Source organism: Arvicola amphibius, chromosome 5, assembly GCF_903992535.2.
Source record: "Arvicola amphibius chromosome 5, mArvAmp1.2, whole genome shotgun sequence".
In the NCBI taxonomy this organism is placed as follows: Eukaryota; Metazoa; Chordata; class Mammalia; order Rodentia; family Cricetidae; genus Arvicola; species Arvicola amphibius.
In genome coordinates, this window is record NC_052051.1 from 76,331,456 (window position 1) to 76,351,732 (window position 20,277).

The window sequence follows — 20,277 nt, forward strand, 5'->3', positions numbered from 1 at the left end:
GCCTGAGGTATAGGAGGTATGCTGTAGATCTAATAATTGGGGGTGGTAGACCAATGATCATTTTTCTTAGCAGTTGGAACAGTTTTGTTTTGTTTTGTTTTTTTGCGATGGTCTCTTAATGGGTTATTATCGCTCCTTAACCAGATGCTGCAGATGTTAGAAATGAGCACTTGAAATGATAAATATGAGCTAGTAATGTAAGGAAAGAAGATTAAAAAGTCAATGTAATGTTTTGTTAGACTATTGGAAGACAGGTAAATATTATATTATTGTATTTTTGTAACTTATTCGAAGTAGAAAGGCTATTCATATTTTTTCTTATTTCATAGGTACCACTCTCTCATACCATTCAGTGGGATAGCTCTTATTTTCATTTTATTTTGGCTGTAAATTGATGCATCTATGGGAATTGAAGAAACAGGACTTCACATTACTAAAGTTTTTTCAGTTTTCTATTGTAATCTCCCAGAAAACATTAGGATATATGTGACTTTCTTTTTCTCCTTCAAAACTGATGACACAATGAGAGGTGACAATGAATGACAGAAATTTCTCTATTCAGAAATGTATAAATTAACTTTGCTGTTGAATATGTTCTTCTATTTCAATCACGGTGTCCTGCCTTCAGTCACACAGAATGTTCCATCTAAATTTTTTTTAAAAATATATTCAGTCAATCTAAATAGATACTCAGTCAATCAAAGAACTATGCCAGACTGAACTGCAATTCAAGTTGATCTTTTTAGGTTGTTACTGTGGTTTTGATATTTTTATTTCATAGCTCAGAAGCTGACATCCTAAAGTAGTTCAGAGAGGTTTCAGGAATACTTGAAAAGCACATATGATGCTGCTTTAGAAATTGCTAGAAAATATTTAAAGAAAAAAACCAATAAAGTTATACCAGCCTAAATATGAATATTATATCATAACTTTTAATAAATTTATTTGAAGGTCATATATTTTGATTAATAAAAATTAGAAGTAGTAGAAATCATAAATCCCTCTAAGTTATTTTTCTAAGTTTAATTCAGAAGTACAAATAATTTGATGAAGTAAAGAAAAAATATAGGTGACATTTTTGAACCTCTGTGAAAGTATTTTTACTTTACTTTTAGGGTAGCTCTAAGTTTTTCCTTCACCTCGTTATCACATTCCTTTAATGTACTATTATCCTCAACAAAAACTCTCTCAAGATGCTTTGAATTCAAAGGCTCCAGGCTGCTAACTCTTGACAGCTAAACAATTATATTACATGATTTTTATTAACACATTTATTGATATAATATAAACACTGTATTTGAATGCAGCTCATCTAACCATTTACTTGCTAATTCTCAAGGGAATTTATTTCCTGGTGTCTTTCTACAAATACTTACATAAGATCATGCTATATACTAATGAGATACAAGCTGTAGGACATAAAAGATTACATTTTGTTTCTTAAGAAGTTCTCCTGGACAGAAAAGAATTTTGGAAACATGGTAGTACAGATTCAAGCATAAAATACATCTAAACAAGACACCATGTGTTTAAAAAGTGGCATAGGCTTGGGAGAGAGAAGAAAAATAGTAAAGAAACAGTAAATGTAATATATAAGACTAAAGACAGTCAAAGATTAAAGGAGTAAAAATAATAAAATAAATATTAAACTTGTAGAAACAGTAATAGAGTATGAAAAAAGCCAAGTAAAGATGGAATATACAAAGAGAGTCTAGATTATAAATATTATTGTGTTTTCTTTGAATGTTTTGACTGTGAAGAAGTTAAGTACAGAGACAGATTTTATTTTATAGGCTGCTAGGCTAAACCCACATATATACTTTAAAATATATATGTCTTCAAAATTTGGATCTAAGGATATGTTGCCTTGGAAAAAAGGGTTATTCTTTTGTTTCCACAGAGAATGAGAAACTGTGGAATCTTTCCAGACTAATGTGGTTTGATGAAACAAGATCCCCCAAAAGGTCATTGTAAACAACCCACAAATTACTTCACCGAACAAAAAGCAAGAAGTAGTTTAGGGAGAACTATGCCCAAATTCCCTAAATGACTATTTATAAATATTTGCTTACATTTAAGGGGGGATATGCTAGAGATATTTGCATTGGTATGGATCATAGTCTATTGATACAAATTTCTGGTCAAATTTGTTTTATATCTATTTCTGCTCTTGATTAAAGTATTGTGTTTGTGAAGTTCATTTAAAAATGTAATGTATAATTAAGAAATATAGGTTAAAAAGAGTTATCTATAAACAGTCAAGCTTGTGGTCATGTTATATTTTCTAGATATATAAAGATATATTTCAGATGGGTAGATATTCTTCAGATTTTTCAAAGACTATAAAATGTGGCATTTAAAATGTATTAAGATCTTAGAACTTTTCATGACACAGAGACACATCTGCTCCTGACAGCACCAATTACTTCAAGAGGAGGATGGGCATTGAAGAGGCTTCTTATGGAGATTGCTAGCCATTTAGGCAAGAAATTGCTCTTGTCTGGGCTTTTTGATGAACTGGACATGCGGCACCCACAAAAAAATGACTGCTGACATTGCCTAAAGAAGGTGAGACAAATCTTTGAGGTTATAGCTTCATAAAAGAGTCTGCCAGACATTCTGCTAGACACAGAAGAAAGTGATGGACATACTGCCAATATAGGCACAACTGTCTTTGATATTTCCTGCTTTGTGGGAAAGTCTACCAGATACTATGTGCCTGTAGTATGCATATGGTTGGTTGAATGATACACAAGAAGACGGTGTGACTGTCCAGTCTGTGAGATGTCTGTTAATTCTAGAGTTTTGAAAGTTGCTTAGGTAATATATAAAGAACTTCTGAGGTCTTTGATGGACTTGAAAAATAGATAGTTATAGTTTTCCTTAGTATTGATAAAAGATAAAATTGGTATAAATATTGTAGCTGTAATTCTTGGTTGATAACTCTCTTATATATGTAAATTTACTTTATTAAAGTTAAAACCTTCTTTTTCATTTAAACAGAAGAGGGGAAATGGTGTGGGAGATCTTTCTGTATATGTGTTGCATTTATTGGTAATGCATAAAGAAACTGTCTTGGCCTGTTATAGGGAAGAGTAGATCTATGTAGGTAAAACTAAACTGCATTCTGGAAGAAATAAGGCAGAATCAGGGAGATGCTAGGTAACTTCTGTCAGAGATAAATGTGAGGAACCTTGCTGGTACGCCACAGCCACATGGTGATTCAAAGATTAGTGGAGGTGGGTTAGTTTAGGTTGTAAGAGTCAGCCAATAAGAAACTAGTGTTAGCAGGCCTAGCAGTGAATTAAATAATATAATTCCTGTGTGATTATGTTTAAGAGTCTGTACAGCTGGGAAATGAACAAGCTGCCTCATAATATGACAGCTCAAATACAAAACCAAATCTCCTAATTTTTCTTTTAGCAGAATCTGTCAAATGCCCACTTCCCCTCTCCCTGCTGAGCTTTTTGGCTTGGGCTTGCAGAAATCTTGTGAACTCTGTCACGACTTATGTGAAATTCCTCTATAGTATCTGGAAATAATGATTCTTGAACACTTCCACCACCTCTGACTCTTAAAGTCTCTTGGGAATCACTCTTATACAAGTATTCTCTAGTCCTCAGAGAAGAGGCTATAATTTATTAACACTAATCATAGAACTAACTGGCCATAATGTTTCCCTTTTATGGTCAGCATCCAAGAGTGGCTTCTATTACACCACATTGTTTCCTTGTAAGTACTAATTTAACACAGATTAAGTAAATCAAGTGATAGAGCTAAGGAGGCCTGTTTTCTTTTTACTTCATAGTATTTATCTGAATTGGACTATTGTAATTAATTATCTAGAATAAAAAAGAACTCTTCATTTCAATCACTTTGCATGCAAAGAGTTACTCTGCTTAACCTATTTTTTAAGACATTAAAATAGTATAAAAGCAAAACCATGAAAAAATTACTCAATGTCTTTGTTTTTACAAAATAACAGTTTTGTTAATGATATAAATTGGTATAAGTTTTTTTTACAGTATTCAATATTATTGTGAACTATTTGTTTTGACAAAAGGTTTCTGTTTGTACCATTGTAGGGTCACAACATACTAGAGTCTCTGCACTAGGCATACCTTACTGTTTGTTTGTTTTTATAAGGGAAGATGTGGAATTATTAACGATCTCCTTTTATATTCACAGACCTACAGCAATGGGTTCATTGGTGTTAATTACATTTTCCACAAATTACTGTAGAAGATGATTTCTCTGATAGGTGATTGCAATCAAGAAGATAATATGTAATTTTGATTAATCAAGAAAGTTTGATTAATTTTATGTTGATCTTAGCATAATCTGAGCCTAGAATGAATTCATATTTACTGTCACTGACATGAATTATCAGCCCATCGTAAGTTGAGTTGAACATTTTTAAAACCACCAGACTTTCTTAAACTATATTTATCTTGCAAGTCTAGTAGTTTATCTTGCTTAATGTAAGTCAGTATTAGGTTGTTTTGAAATTCTACATAACCAAAATCATTATAAAGGATGAAAGCATACTCAGAAAATGTTTGCCAGAGCTAATATCATCATAGATGATGGAAAACTTAAGTGAAGTAGGCACTAACTATTAGGCACAGTACACACTGATTATTCAGTGATATAACAGAAAATTTCTGAAAGGCAGCCTACACAAAGTACTCTTGTAGTTAACCCTACATTAAAAATTAAAGATGAGGTTTTTAAAAGGAATTGGAGACACATACAGACAAAGGACAAGGACACTATATATCTTATGTATGAATGTTAAGATACAATGAAAACAACAAAGGAGATAAAGTTTAACAAGACCACGCAATAATCCTTAGGATTTGCAGCCCCACTTTCTCACAATTATTTTTAATAAAATTAGTAGGTTTATTAAAAGGAACTAATTGTCTGTGTTTAAAAACTCTCTAGATAAAGGGACTGAGTGGAAAATGGTGATATAGTTGAAGAGGCACTTAGATTACTATCTGGTCTTTATTTTAGTAGTTTTTTATATGGTTGTCCTAATTTGGGTTTCCATTGCTGTGAAGATAAACCATGGTCATGGAAACTTTTATAAAAGGAAATGTTTAATTTCTACTAGTTTATAGTTCATAGGCGAAGTCCATTATTTTCAAAGTGGAAAATATTGCAGCAGGCAAATATGGTGCTAGAGAAGTAGCTGAGAATTCTATATCTTCATATGTAGGCAGCAGAAGGAGACTCTGTGTCACACTGGGTATATGTTGAGCATATAAAACTTCACAGCCTTCCCCATAGTAACACACTTCCTCTAAAAAGGTCAATCTTACTAATAGTACCAGTTCCTATGGGTCACCATTCTAACACATAACTCAGTGGGGCCCTTCCTATTAAAAACCACTATATTCAATTACTTGTGACCCATAGGTTTGTAACCATAACACAATTCAGAAATGCTGTTGGGTGGTGGTGGTACACTCATTTAATCCCAGCACTCAGGAAGCAGAGGCAGGTGGATCTCTGTGAGTTTGAGGCCAGCCTGGTCTACAAGAGCTAGTTCCAGGAGAGGCACCAAAGCTACAGAGAAACCTTGTCTCAAAAAAAAAAAAACTAAAAAAAAAGAAAGAAATGCATTCAGTCCAACTTTAGAAGCCCACATAATCTATCACATCCTCAACTCTCTTGAAAACTTCAAACTTTATTTTTTGAGATTTATACAATTTTATAACTATAATCTTCTATAAAATCAAAATGAAAAAGCAGAACAAATGCTGCCAATATACAGTGCCACAGGATATACATTACTGCTCCATACAGAGGATAGGGAGTGTAGTGAGGAAATACTGGACCAAAGGAAGACTGAAAATCAGAGGGGCACACTCAGAACTCTGCATTTTCATGTTTGATGTCAAATTGTTCTTCAGATCTCCATCTCCTTTCAGCTTTCTTGACAGCAATCAATACACTTCTTCCTCTTGAGTTGGCTCAACTTACTGATAGCAGAGTTCCTCACTAGGTGCCCCATGACTCATGCATCTCCAAAATTTTATGGTCACCAAGGTAATTCAGAGTTCACCTTCACACAATGGCCTCTTTGGGGCCTCATTCAGAGATATGCACACTTGACCTCAGCAGCTTTCCCGAGTCATAGAGGGAGGTTTCATAACTCCTTTCTTCTATCTTTGTCTCTAAAACCAGAACCACATGGCCAAAACTGCCAAGTTGTGCTGCATGATTAGGCTGGAATTTGGCCCCTGGATAAATTACATCTGCACAGCTTTCTGTTTTTGATTGTTTCCTTTACTACCAATGCTTGGCTATCCTGCACTTGCACTATAGAGAAGTCTAACCTTATAATCAGAGATCTGCTTACTTCTGTCTCCTGAGTGCTGGGATTAAAGATGTATTAAACAACATTTGGACCTAGGCTGTTCTTTAACTCCTTTTCACAACTATACAGGTGGTAAGGAAACCACATAGGGTTCTGCTCTTGTCTTTACAGGAAAAATATACATCTTCAAAAATTCAAGAGACCCTTGATGTTTGGATGCTGACAGAAGGAAAAATAACTATTCAATAAGGATCATCAAGAAAAAGGAATATGTCTTATAAGGACAGATGATCAAAAAAACACACACAGACACACACATACACGCATGCACATACACACATGTATATATATGTTTGTTCTCAGAATTAAGGACATCATTTTGGGGTTGATTACAATTGGTATAGGGTTGGGGGTTGGGGGAAAATTATGTAAACTCAGGGATCTCTTTTTAAAAAAGGATATTGGATGGGATAATAGATTACTGTGTGCTTACTCACACTAATAATAACAATGAGTAATGGAGTAAATCCTTCTGAGCTATTTTTATACACAATTTACATTGGTATAAATTCTTGAATATTGATACAAACTTAAATTACTTCCAGTATGTTTCTACTTTTGTCTATAATATTTGTATAACTAGGCAAAGTTATTATGTCATATTGTATGCATGCATGCTTTAGACATTTTATATATTGATACAATTTTAGGATCTATTTATCTTATTGGAATATACATTTCTACCTCTGATCAAGATACATTGTTTATATTTTGAGCTCATTGTTCTCATTTGTTGCACAGTTATTTAAAGATTGTTAAAGATATTCTAATATGAAGTCTTAGTCTTTAAGTTATATAGGCATTAAGAATTAGAGTCAATAGTCATCGATGTTTGTCACACTTACAATTAGACTAATCAGGTTCTCAGATACATAGAGATTGCATTCTGCATAGGTAGGTAGTCTTCAGCTACTTCAAACAGCTGTAGAATATGGCATTTAATTAACTTTGGGTTCTGTTGATGTGAGACACAATTGTTCCTGGCAGCAATCCATTCCTGAGAGAATGTTGAGCACAGAAGACAATTCACTAGGAGTTTCTTTTGCTCTTGGCAAAACTGGCCTTTGTGCAATGAACTGCCCATGCCTCCACCACTGATAAAATGCACAATGTCTGGACAGGACAAGTAGGATACAAGAAAAAAAGACAGTCAAAACTTGCCAAGACAGGGTAAGATGGTTTTGAAAATTTTGTGTCTCTGAAAATGGTCTCTCAGTTACTTTAGGCCTTAGCCAAAATTGGTTGCTCCAATGTTGCAAATGAGACTTTAGGTGATTGCCCAGGTGATTGCCAGTTGTCTTTTGTCATTTGTTGCACATTTTGGAAGTTTCTTGTTTGTACTTCCTGCTTACTGAAGTAATATTATTTCCCTTCTTGGGTCTGCAATGAGTTTGAAGACTAGACAGTTATAGTTACTTTGTTCTCATGACTTGACCAAGCTTTTTACAAGACTTAAAGTCCTTAGAATAGAGTAATTATTGAGACATTTAGCACATGTTTCTTGCTTGGTATTGTTTATGCTGGTTGTAATTCTTAATTTTATACCTGATATTTGTTCTTATTGTAAATAATTTTGAATTAGGCTTAAAAGTCTCTTATTTAAACAAAATGGGAAGTTGGTTTAGGAATTCCTACAGCTAGTAACCTTTAAGTTACCCCCCCACTTGGGTGTGGACTCTTATGCCAATATAAAGTCTGGCCTCTCTTCTGAGAAAGTGATTCATTTTCTGTTCTAAATTTGTGCTGAGGATTGTTATCTGTATGTCTACCTCTAAATAAATAACTTTATTATACTCAATTCTGAACTAGTATGGGATTTCTTTTTAGTGTTCTTCAGGAAACTTCTTGATCTTGCCCTAAGGTCACCACTCCTTTTATTCCAATTAACATCAGGCTTCTCTTTAATCTTTTAATCAACTTGAACACAGGATTTAGCTCTATTCCACTTCTCAGTTCCCTCTTTCTCCTCAGCTTCTTCTTTTTGTATTTTTACTTGTCAGCGGTCTTCTTTTCATTATAGATCTTTGTAAGAATGAAAACTAATAACCATACAACAAAGTCAATACTAGGCTGTGTTGAGATTTCATCTGCCAATAGAATTCATCCAAAAATTTTCTATTTTGCCTTAGGCAAACTTTTCAAACCATGGCAAAAAGTAACCAAATTCTTTGACAAAATAATCTAAAAACAGTTTCTAGGATACATACCATAATTTTTCTCCTCTGAAACCACTTGAGCCAGATCCCATAAGTCATGTCACCCTCTGCACCACAGTCTTCCTTTCTTCTACCAGTGTGGCCTATCACAGCCATACCTTAGTCCTTGCTATTGGCTTCTGTATTAGTTTGGGTTTTTATTGCTGTGAAGATATACCATGACCATGGTAAATCTTATAAAAGAAAACATTTAATTGGGACTGGTTTACAGTTCAGCATTGAGTCTATTATCATCATGGAAGGAAGCATTGTGGCTTCCAGACAAACTTGGTGATGAAGCAGTAACTGAGATTTCTACATCTTCATCCACAAACAGCAAAAAGTGTGGCACACTGGGCATATTCTGAGCATATTAGACCTTAAATTGTACGCCTACTTGGATACACTGTACTTAACAAGGCCAACCACCTTTACAGTGCCACTACATATGAACCAAGTATTTAAACACCTGAGTCCATACAGGGCCATTCCTATTCAAATCACCACTATAGCCTATCTGCATTTATTTCTTTTAGAATATCTGAAACAATATATTTCAACATTTTGAATACTAACTCCATCAAGAATGAATAACAAACTTGACCCTTCTAATACTGAGACCCTTTAAGACAGTTCTTCATGTTGTGACCCCAACCAAAAATTTTTCATTTGTACTTCATAACTGTAATTTTGCTACTGTTATGAATTGTATTACAAATATATGTGTTTTCCTATGGTCTTAGATACCCTACATGTAGGGGTCATTTGATTCTCAGAGTGATCAAGACCCAGAGTTTGAGAAAAACACACTACTACCTTACCTTCACACTTTATTATTGTAATAGTTCACACCACTAAATATTTCACACTTACATCTCACATCTCATTTCTCCAAATTATTTCTGTTAATCTCTAAAGCCTATAGATAGTATTTTCTTTGATCATTATCAGAAAAATAGAAAGAATCTGGTAAAATGTATAGTGCATCTACTAGAAAACAAATATTTATTTCTTTTCTTTTTCTTTTTGAAACAGGGTTTTTCTCTGTATAATAGCCCTAGCTGGCTTGGACTAGCTGTGAAGATCAGGCTGGCCTTGAAAACAGAGATCTCCCTGCTTCTGCCTCTTCAGTGCTGGGATTAAAGTCACCACCACTGCCTGGCTGAAAACAAATATTTAAATACAAAATATGGAAATTAATCTAAAGTATTGGTATATAAAATAATTCAGTTACTATAGTTTTAGGGCAGAAGACCTGACTTCAGGGACCCCCACAGAATATATTTAGCCAACTGTTCTCAACATAGTAACTAAAATATTTTATTGAATGCAGCAAATGCATAAAAGAATAAATACAGAAGGCCAGGAATCCTCCATCGTGAATCTGATAACTTAAGGTTTACATAACATAATTAGAATATGGTGGGAAGAAGGAAAAAAACAAACAGTACTAGGTGTTATGGTTGATCATTGTCTCATCTATGGTACTGCTATGCTGTTCAAAAGTTTACATTGCTGAGATCCATCATTCATTGGGGTGAGTGAGTGCCTAAACCACAGCAGCTGCCCAGAGACGGACCACAGACATTCCCCAACAACCCCCCCTACACTTCCTGATCTTCCTATAGAGGCTATTCTCCCCGGATACTGCCTCTCTCTTCCTATCCCTTCCCAGCTTGCACCCAGAACCCCCCCCCCCCCTTCATCCTTCCATCTTCGGGTCCATAAAATCCTACAGCTCAGCCTGTTTGGGCACTGGAACTGGGAATTGAGTGGAACCAGGTGGTTGGGAGGTCCTCTGTTTCAATAGTCTGCCTGCAGTAAGGTAGGCCCTTTGTCAGCGAGCTGCTTGGCCAGCTAGGAGACCTGATTGTCTACCAGAAGATCCGTCATTCATTGGGGTAAGTGAGTGCCTGAACCCCGGCAGCTGCCTGGAGAGGGACCACAGACATTCCCCACCCCCCCTACACTTCCTGGTCTTCCTGCAGGGTCTATTCTCCATGGATACTGCCTTTATCTTCCTGTCCCTTCCCAGATTGCAAGCAGAACCTCCCCTTTATCCTTCCATCTTCAGGGCCATAAAATCCAACAGCTCAGCCTATTTGGGCACTGGGACCAAGTATTGAGTGCACCCAGGGGGGTGGGAGTTCCTTTGTTTCAATAGCCTGCCTGCAGCAAGGAAGACCTTTTGCCTGCAAGCTGCCTGGCCAGCAAGGAGAATTGATCTTCTAAAAGAAGACCCACAAGGGATTATTCAGAGGAAGAAATGGGCAGGAACCAATGCAAGAATTCCTCCAACAATTTGAAAAACAACATGAAAGCACCAGAACCCAGCAAACTTACAACAGGAGGACTTGAACACACTAATCAAGAAGAAGTATAAAAAATTGACTTAATGAAAGTAATAGAGTCCCTTGAACAGGAGATGAAAAACTCTCTTAAAGAAATGGATGAGAAGAATAACAAAAAAATTGAAGAATTGAGTAAATCCATAAACGATATCCTAGGACACCAAGAAAAAACAATCAAACAGATTATGGAAACAGTGCAAGACAAGAAAACTGAAATGGAGGCAAGGAAGAAAACACAAACTGAGGGCCGGCTGGATATGGAAAATCTACGAAAACGAATAGAGACTACAGAAACAAGCATAACCAACAGATACAAGAGATGGAAGAAAGAATCTCAGATTCTGAAGATACCATAGAGAAAATAAATGCACTGATCAAAAAAAACAGCAAACCCAACAAATTCTCATCACAAAACATTCAGGATATCTGAGACACAATAAAAAGACCAAACCTAATCATAATAGGGGTAGAAGAAGGAGAAGAATGACAGCTCAATGGTCCAGAAAATATATTTAATAAAATTATAGAAGAAAACTTCCCCAACCTAAAGAAAGATATTCCTATGAAGGTTCAAGAAGCTTACAGAACACCAAGTAGACTGGATCAAAAAAAAAAATCCCCTCGCCATATTATAATCAAAACACAAAACATACAGAATAAAAAAAGAATATTAAGAGCTGCAAATGAAAAAGTTCAAGTAACTTATAAAGGTAAACCTATCAGAAATACACCTGACTTCTCTATGGAAACCATGAAAGCCAGAAGGTCCTGGATAGATGTTCTGCAGAAACTAAGAGACGATGGATACAAGCCCAGATTACTATACCCAGCCAAGCTTTTGTTCACTATAAATGGAGAAAACAAAATATTCCAAGACAAAAACAAATTTCAACAATACGTAGCCACAAATCCAGCCTTGCAGAAAGTAATAGAAGGAAAATCACAAACCAAGGAGTCCAGCATTGCCCAAAATAACTCAGACATCTAGCGCCCCTTTAATAGCACAGCTCAAAGAAAGGAAACACACAATCTCTACTACAAAAAAAGATGACCGGAGTTAACAACCACTGGTCATTAATATCACTGAATATCAATGGACTCAATTCACCTATAAAAAGGCACAGGCTAAGAGATTGGATACGAAAACAGGATCCAACATTCTGCTGTTTACAAGAAACACACCTCAACCACAAAGACAGACACCTACTCAGAGTAAAGGGTTGGGAAAAGGTTTATCAAGCAAATGGACCTAAGAAACAAGCCGGTGTAGCCATACTAATTTCTAACAAAGTTGACTTAAAACTAAAATCAATCAGAAGAGATGGAAAGGGACATTTTATACTCATAACAGGAAAAATCCATCAGAATGAAGTCTCAATCCTGAATATCTATGCCTCTAATGTAAAAGCACCCACTTATGTAGAAGAAATATTATTAGAACACAAGGCAGCCATCAAACCACACACATTAATAGTAGGAGACTTTAACACTCCTCTCTCACCAATAGACACATCAATCAGACAGAAACCTAACAGAGAATTGAAAGACTTAATGGAGGTAATGAACCACATGGACTTAACAGACATCTATAGAACATTCCTCCCAAATAGGAAAGAATATACCTTCTTCTCTGCAGCTCATGGAACCTTTTCAAAAATTGACCACATACTCGGTAACAAAGCAAACTTCCACAGTTACAAAAACATATTAGTAACTACCTGCGTCTTATCAGATCACCATGGGTTAAAATTAGAATTCAACAATGATGCTAACCCCAGAAAGACTACAAACTCATGGGAACTGAACAGTCAACTATTGAACCACACCTGGGTCAAGGAAAAAATAAAGAAATTAAAGTCTTCCTTGAATTTAATGAAAATAAAGACAGAACATACTCAAACCTAAGGAACACTATGAAAGCAGTACTAAGACGAAAGTTCATAGCACTAAGTGCCCACTTAAAAAAATGGAGAAAGAACACATTGGAGAATTAAGAGCACACCTGAAAGCTCTAGAAAAAAAAGAAGCAGAATCACCTAGGCGGAGTAGAAGACCGGAAATAATCAAACTAAGGGCAGAAATCAACAAAATAGAAACACAGAAAACAATCCAAAGAATCAATGAAACAAAAAAGATGGTTCTTGGAGAAAATCAACAAGATTGACAAACCCCTATCCAAACTAATCAAATGGCAGAGAGAACAAACAAATTAATAAGATCAGAAATGAAAAGGGGAACATAACCACAGACACAGAGGAAATTCAGAGAATCACTAGATCTTACTACAAAAACCTGTACGCAACAAAATTTGTAAATGTAAAAGAAATGGAAATTTTTTTAGATAAGTATAATATACCAAAGTTAAACCAGGACCAGTGATCAATCTAATTAGTCCAGTTAGTCACGAAGAATTAGAAACTGTTATCAAAAACCTCCCTACCAAAAAAGGCCCAGAACCAGATGGTTTCAATGCAGAATTCTACCAGAACTTCCAAGAAGACCTAATACCTATAATCCTTAATGTATTTCATAATATAGAAACAGAAGAGTCATTGCCAAATTCCTTTTATGAAGCTACAGTTACCCTGATACCTAAACCACACAAAAACTCAACGAAGAAAGAGAATTACAGGCCAATCTCACTCATGAACATCGATGCAAAAATTCTCAATAAAATACTGGCAAACAGAATCCAAGAACACATTAGAAAAATTATCCACTACGATCAAGTAGGCTTCATCCCAGAGATGCAGGGCTGGTCCAACATACAAAAATCTATCAGTTTAATCCATCATATAAATAAACTGAAGGAAAAAAAAAAACATATGATCATCTCATTAGATGCTGAAAAAGCATTTGACAAAATTCAACACCCCTTAATGATAAAGGTCTTGGAAAGATTAGGGATACAAGGGACATTCCTAAATATAATAAAGGCTATTTACAGCAAGCCAACAGCTAACATCAAATTAAATGGAGAGAAACTCAAGGCCATCCCACTAAATTCAGGAACACGACAAGGCTGTCCACTCTCTCCTTATCTCTTCAATATAGTGCTTGAAGTTCTAGCAATAGCAATAAGACAACACAAGGGGATTCGAATTGGAAAGGAAGTTAAACTTTCATTATTTACAGATGATATGATAGTGTACATAAGCGACCCCAAAAACTCCACCAAAGAACTCCTACAGCTGATAAACTCCTTTAGTAACATGGCAGGATACAAGATCAACTCCAAAAAATCAGTTGCCCTCCTATATACAATGAATAAGGAAGCAGAGAAGGAAATCAGAGAAGCATCACCTTTCACCATAGCCACAAATAGCATAAAATATCTTGGGGTAACACTGACCAAGGAAGTGAAAGATATATTTGACAAGAACTTTAAGTCGTTGAAGAAAGAAATTGAAGAGGATACCAGAAAATGGAGGGATCTTCCTTGCTCTTGGATCAGGAGGATCAGCATAGTAAAAATGGCAATTCTACCAAAGGCAATCTATAGATTAAATGCAAACCCCATCAAGGTTCCATCAAAATTCGTCACAGATCTTGAGAGGACAATTATCAACTTTATATGGAAAACCAAAAAACCCAGGATAGCCAAAACAATCTTATACAATACAGGTACTTCTGGAGGCATTACCATCCCTGACTTCAAACTCTATTACAGAGCTACAGTATTGAAAACAGCTTGATACTGGCATAAAAACAGAGAAATCAACCAATGGAATCGAATAGAAGACCCAGATCTTAACCCACAAACCTACGAACACCTGATTTTTGATAAAGAAGCTAAAAGTACACAATGGAAGAAAGAAAGCATCTTCAACAAATGGTGCTGGCATAACTGAATGTCAACCTGTAGAAGAATGAAAGTAGATCCATATCTATCACCATGCACAAAACTCAAGTCCAAATGGTTTTAAGACCTCAATATCAATCTGAACACACTGAACCTGTTAGAGGAGAAAGTGGGAAGTACTCCATAACATTTGGGCCCTGGAGACTGCTTCCTATGTATAACACCAGCAGCACAGACATTAAAGGCAACATTGAATAAATGGGACCTCCTGAAGCTGAGCAGCTTTTGTAAAGCAAAGGACACTGTTACTAAGACACAAAGGCAGCCTACTGACTGGGAAAAGATCTTCACCAACCCTGATCTTAACCTGATCAGACAAAGGTCTGATCTCCTAAATATATAAGGAACTCAAGAGACTATACTTTAAAATGCTAATTAACCTATTTAAAAAATGGGGCACTGAACTGAACAGAGAATTCTCAACAGAAGAAGTTCAAATGGCCAAAAGACGCTTAAGGTCATGCTCAACCTCCTTAGCAATCAGGGAAATGCAAATCAAAACAACTTTGAGATATCATCTTACAACTGTCAGATTGGCTAAAATCAAAAACACCAATGATATCCTTTGCTGGAGAGGTTGTCGAGTAAGGGAAACACTCATCCATTGCTGGTGGAAATGCAAACTTGTGCAATCACTTTGGAAATCAGTGTGGTGGTTACTCAAGAAATTCAGGATCAACCTACCCCAGGATCCAGCAATACCACTCCTGGGAATATACCCAAGACATGTCCTATCATACTACAAAAGCATTTGTTCAACTATGTTCATAGCAGCATTATTTGTAATAGCCAGAAGCTGGAAACAACCTAGATGCCCCTCAATGGAAGAATGGATAAAGAAAGTGTGGAATATATACACATTAGGGTACTACTCATCGGTAGAAAACAATGACATCTTGAATTTTGCATGCAGATGGTTGGAAATAGATAACACCATCCTGAGTGAGGTAACCCAGGCCCAAAAAGATGAACATGGGATCTACTCACTCATAATTGGTTTCTAGCCATAAATAAAGGACATCAAACCTATAATTCATGATCCTAGAGAAGCTAAATAAGAAGGTGAATCCAAAGAAAAACATATAGTTATCCTCCTGGATATTGGAAGACAAGATTGCTGGGCAAAAATTGGGAACTTGGGGTGGGGTGGGATGGGGATAAAGGGGGATGGGGAGAGAAAAGTGTGAAGGGGAGGATGGGGAGAGCTGGGAGAATGGGATGGTTGGGATATAGCAAGGGTGGCTATGGGAGCAGGGAAGCACATATCCTAATTAAGGGAGCCATCTTAGGGTTGTTAAGAGACTTGACTCTAGAGGGGTTCCCAGGTATCCAGGGAGAGGCCCCCAGCTAGTTCCATGGGCAGCTGAGGAGAGGGAGCCTGAAATGGCCCGATCCTATAGCCATAATGATGAATATCTTGCATATCACCATAGAACCTTCATCTGGCGATGGATGGAGATACATACAGAGCCCCACATTGGAGCACCAGACTGAGCTCCCAAGGTCCAAATGAGAAGCAAAAGGAGGGAGATCATGAGCAAGGAAGTCAGGACCACGAGGGGTTCACCCACCCACCGATATGATAGGGCTGTTCTAATCAGAGCTCACCAAGGCCAGCTTGACTGGGACTGAAAAAACAAGCGGTGAAACAGAGTCCCTGAACATGGAAGACACGGAGGGCAGCTGAGAAGCCAAGGACAATGACACTGGATTTTGATCCTATTACATATACTGGCTTTGGGGAGGCCTAGCCTGTTTTGATGCTCACCTTCCTAGACCTGGATGGATGGGGGAGGACCTTGAACTTCCCACAAGGCAAGGAACCCTTACTGCTCTTTGGACAGGAAAGGGAGGGGGAGTAGAGGTGGGGAGGGGGAGGTAAATGGGAGGCTATGAGGAGACAGAAATTTAAAAAAATTTAAAAAATTTAAAAAAAGTTTACATTGCTTGAAGGAAGCATTCTTGCAGTGTTAAAATTATTAGTCTTTGCTTTTAACAGCAGCCCTACCATCACAGATAATCACTATCATTTAAGTAGGGTTATGATTTGGGATTCCCCTCTCTATGCTGTTATTACCATAAATGAATAAAGAAATTGACTTGGCCTAATAAGTTAGAAAAAGGTAGGTGGGGAAAACTAAGCTAAATGCTGATAGAAAGAAGGGCAGAGTCAGACAGGCTATGTAGCCCAACCAAGACAGATGCTGGAACTTTAGCCTGTATGCCACAGCCATGAGGCAATACACAGATTAATGGATATTTTTTAAATTATGATGTAAGAAAGAGTTAGCAAATAATAAGCTATAGCTAATAGGCCAAGCAGTGATTTAAATAATACAGTTTCTGTGTGGTAATTTCAGGGCTGAGCTGCCGAGCAGCCAGGAAAAAAACAAGCGGCCTCCTTCAACAAATCATCTCCTCACATACAACAGTGGTAAATTCTAATTTCCTGAATTCCACAGTGAATACAGATATAGAATAATATTTCGAACCCTTTGTATTTTGGTGGGTCAGGTATAGAACATTGTATAAAATGAAATTGGGGTGTATCTCTCTCTTTTTTTCTTCTTTTGCCTTAAGCCTTGCAGGAATATGAGTTGGTCACACAGAGATTAGCATGCGTACACAGTTAAGCCAAAGTGACAGCCAAGGTAAAGGTGTCATTCACACTGATTTTAAAGAGGCATGCTGTGATTCCATACTCGCCTTGTACTTTCTTATCAGATTGAGAAGTTGGTGACTTTTAGGAGAAATTGACTACTAAATGCCTATTATAGGTCTACAGATAGAAGCAATATATGTTCCTACTCTACAGGTTATATGAAGGATAAATAAAAAATACAGTGAAAATATTAAGGATCAAATCAAAATGAATCTATCCAATAATGCTGATATAAATAAAAAGGAGAAAAAACACAAAAATAAGAGCTTGTTAAAGTCCAAGATGTGGACAAGATAATTATTCCCAAATTGAGCATGTTCATTTAGGTAGTTCACATTAACTATTAAAAGGACTTGCAGGCATATAATATAGTCAACTTAAGAATTGTATGATACCCTGGATGGTATGAACATTTAATCTACAAACTCAGTGAATTGTATTGTAGTCAGAAACAGTAATAATGTATATTATTTCCATGTAAAATTAAGATAATGAGTCCAACAATAATATGAGAAGAATAAGGGGGATAAGAGTGTGCAAAGGTTTAGTTGCTTCACATGAGGTGAAGACTATATTTTCTAACCATTCCTATTACAACCTTCAACTCAATGTACATTAGGCATTCAGTTGTTATTGTTTTTCTTTTCCCTTTTGCTTCCTTGTTTTTCTAGGTTCTTTCTTTCCCTTGTTTTTGTATACAAAAATCATAATTTCTGGTGATGAAATAATTTTTTCTTTCTCATTATGGAAATTATTCCTTTGAGTCATTGGCTCCCTAAGAAAAGCTGATGCTCTTTAACATCTGTTACAGACAAACCACTCTAGTGATCTATGGTGTATTGATAACCCTGATACTGAAACCACACAAAGACAACCAAGAAAGAGAATTACAGATCAATATTCCTCATAAACACTGGTGCAAAAATACCAATAAAATACTGGCAAACTGAATCCTAGTGCACATTAAAAAAAATCCACCATGTGGCTTCATGCAAGAGATACAGGTATGGTTCAATATATAAAAATCTATCAACATAATCTACCATATAAATAAAGTGAAAGATAAAACATATTATCATCTCATTAGATGTTGAACATACATTCATCAAAATATAGCACTCCTTCATGATAAAGGTCTTAGAGATATCAGGAATACAAGGAACATACTTAAACAAAATAAAAGCAATAAACAGCAAGCCGGCAGCCAACATCAAATAAAATAGGAAGAAACTCAAATTGATTCCACTAAAATCAGGAACAAGACAAGGCTGTCCAATCTCTATCTATTCAACTTAGTTTTCAAGGTTCTAGCTAAAGCAGTAAGACAACAGGAGGAGATCAAGGAAACACAAATTGGAAGAAAGAAGTCAAACTTTTACTATTTGCAGATAATATGAATAAGTGACCCCCAAAATACTACCAGGAAACTCTTATAACTGATAAGAATCTTCAGTTATGCGCCAAGAAACAATATCAACTCAAAAATAAAGTGCTGTATTAAAAATACATGTGTCTGAGAGATCCTTCCCAATTGAGAAATGTAATGTTTGATAAAAAGAAGGGTGGAAAAAGGCTATGACTACTTTAAAGTCTAAAGCATGTATATTAAGGTGTGAGAAGAGAAATCCTTCCTTGAGTATTCTTTCTCAGTATGAAGGTGCTGTTTTATGAAGCAGGTGTCTTTAGAAAGAAATGTAATAAAAATGACTATTTCATGGTATAAAAACAGAATCTATTCTTCTCTCAGTGTGGTTGTTTCATGAATCTTGTGTATATTAACTTAAAAGATAAAAAAGTGAATTTAGGAAGCATAGTCTTTATGTTTAAATTATATGAAAAAATGGCAGACAATTATGTTAAAACAAAATTAAAATATTGAGAATTGCTTTCAACTTTCTGCTCAGTAAAATTCATATTTTTAGTTGAAAATGCAATATGCTTTGCTTCAGATAATTTCCCAGAGCTTAATTGGAAGAAAAGTTCACAGCTAAAATGTGAATTAAAATCTTAAGAAAGTAAGGTACCTCCCTATTCTTGTGATGTGTCAAGAGAACCATTTTTAGTATTTTGTATTCCTTTAGAAGGGGAGTGTTTACCAATAATGCCCCAGTCCATTATCATAACTGTTGTAGTTAATGTCATAATTTTTAACAAGAACTCAGAGGCTTAAAATAACAGTGTTCATAACATACTGAAGAGTAAGAAAATAAGTTGATTTTCACAGTCTAAAATCACTGTGTTTGTAGACTGCATCCCATCTGCTTACTCTAGGGGAGATTCGAATCTATTACCTTTGGCAGTTTCTTGAGACCACCCTTGTCCTGACATCACATCATGGCCCTTCTTCCACCTTCAAATCCAGAAACCTTATGGCTCTCTTGCCATGCTGTCTCCTTCTGCAATCAACATACTCCAGGTGCTCTCTCTGTTCTTAGGACCCAGGTTTTCACACTACAGGACCATGAATATTCACTCCCTATCTATGGACTGTTAACCTAATAGTACATGTAGATATTCCTTGTTAAATAGGTCAGTGTGTTTGCAGGTTCTAGGGACTGAGATAGCATGCCTTTGGTGAGACAGAAAGAGTGTCATTATGAGGTCTGCCACATGACATATAAAGACAGATTATTTAAAAATCCCTATTTCATTTACATAAATTTCTTTATAACAACACAGTTATATGAATAAAGTGAAGGGCATACCATAATTTTGGTGATTTTATTTCTGCCTCTGTTTTCCATAGTTTTCATTCTAACACAACACTTAGTTGTCATATTGATGATTGTATATATTTTAGACAAATTTAAGAAGATTTT